Source organism: Protomyctophum bolini (assembly GCF_963924005.1).
Source record: "Protomyctophum bolini genome assembly, chromosome: 9".
Lineage (NCBI taxonomy): Eukaryota > Metazoa > Chordata > Actinopteri > Myctophiformes > Myctophidae > Protomyctophum > Protomyctophum bolini.
The window spans coordinates 13,888,029-13,889,745 of NC_137870.1; the positions used below are offsets into that span (position 1 = coordinate 13,888,029).

Consider the following 1,717-nt stretch of genomic DNA (forward strand, 5'->3'; position numbering starts at 1 on the left):
ACTGTAATATTTATATATAAAATATCCAGCTGTGTCTTCCTTGCTGCAACTCGTTAAAAGACCACACCCACCAATACCAGCTCCGCCCCCAACGAATGACCTCACTCTGCAGCCCAGGGATGCGATTGGACGGGACCTTTGCGGCGACGTCCCCCTGACCACGCCTACTCAATGCCTGTGGCTCAACGCTACCCCCGTCTTCCTGATCCTGCACATGTGGCTGTCGAAGAAACACACACACAAAATACACAGTATTTAATTTCTTTTGTTTTTTAATCTATTTTTGTATTTATGCGTGCCACTCCAAGCGGATGCAGCTTCACGTGCGCTTGTTGAATAGTAGCGTTGTTGTTTTCTCCGCAGCATGAAGCTTCAGACTATGAATGAGCTCCAGTCTGCCTCGCTGTCTCACCACTGACCTCCTTAAGACACCCACGGGTGTCATTTACCTATGGACCTTGAGATCTCATGCATATGCACACACACATGCACGCGCAAGCACGCATGCACGCACACACACACACACACACACACACACACACTAGAGCCCGACCAATGCCAGAATTCTGAGTCAGATGCCGTACCCCATTCTGGAGAAACCTAGAAACGTTTTCTGATATATTTATTAATAACTTCGATTTCATTAAAGTTTCTGTTTGAGAATATTTAACTAGAATACATTTGATTTAAACAGTTAAGCCCTATTCAACTTTTTTCAACAACAGCCGATCTGCCGTTTTTGAAAACCTTTGAACATTTTCACCAAGAATAACATTCCCAAGATATAGGGATGGGAAGTTTTAAAGTGGTACATATTTCAAACAATAACTGATATAACGGTCAGGCTCTTGATCTCACACACACACACACACACACACACACACACACACACACACACACATACGCGCGCACGCGCACACACCTCGGAACTTCTTTAAGCATTTGTAGTACATGTTTGTGTGATGTTGGAGTGCACTGTAAAAAAACAAAACCATGAGTGTTAAATTTAACCCTGTGGGTCTACTCTGTGCACAAACAGAGTCAAATAAAACACTCAGGGTTTTGTCAGTGTGTGAGGAGGATCGAGCTGCAGCCAAAGGACTTGTGTAAACATTGTGCTCCTGCAGGTCTACAGTATACTGGGTCAGCCTGAACGATGATGGGAAATATAATAATGATGACTATAATGTTATGATTATAGCATTAAAACATTTTGTACAACTGTGGTGTCCGCCGTCATCTGTTTGACTGCGTTTGTGTGTGTGCGTTGCACGTTGGTGTCTCATGAAAAGAGTGTAAAAGTTAACTGTATACACATCTTGGCATTGTCACGACAACATCTGTGCAACATCCTTTTCTTTTGCTTATGTATATTCCCAACTAAAGTGCTAACAGGTTGAAATTTTGGGGGAATTTCCCGGAAATGTTGCTTCCAGTTCTAACGGCCCTCAAAGCTGAAATCCATAACTTACACTCCTATACCAGTGGTTTTCAACCAGTGGTCAGTGAGGGGGTTCCAGGTGGTCCCCAGCTGAGAGTTGGTAACCAAATGGACTCTTATAGATCTTAACTCTTGAGAGTGTAAAATGAAACCAAATGGACCATACAGGTCCATTTGTTTTCATTTTACATTATTGTTAAACATCGGCATCACTTAATTTACAAGAAGTCTACATAATTAGAGAATGTAGAATAATTGTTATTTTGATCAACCAAC

At 42.2% G+C, this 1,717-nt stretch overlaps 1 protein-coding gene across 2 annotated transcripts in view; it reads left to right on the top strand.

The window, feature by feature from the left end:
- The window catches only part of meis3 (myeloid ecotropic viral integration site 3), a 15,229-nt gene extending 14,080 nt beyond the window's left edge, over nucleotides 1-1,149 (top strand). For both annotated transcript variants that reach the window (XR_013964554.1, XM_080771378.1), the window contains one exon: nucleotides 1-1,149. This exon is cut by the window's left edge. The gene's annotated coding sequence lies outside the window, so the exon portion shown is untranslated.
- Nucleotides 1,150-1,717: the final 568 nt, after the last annotated feature.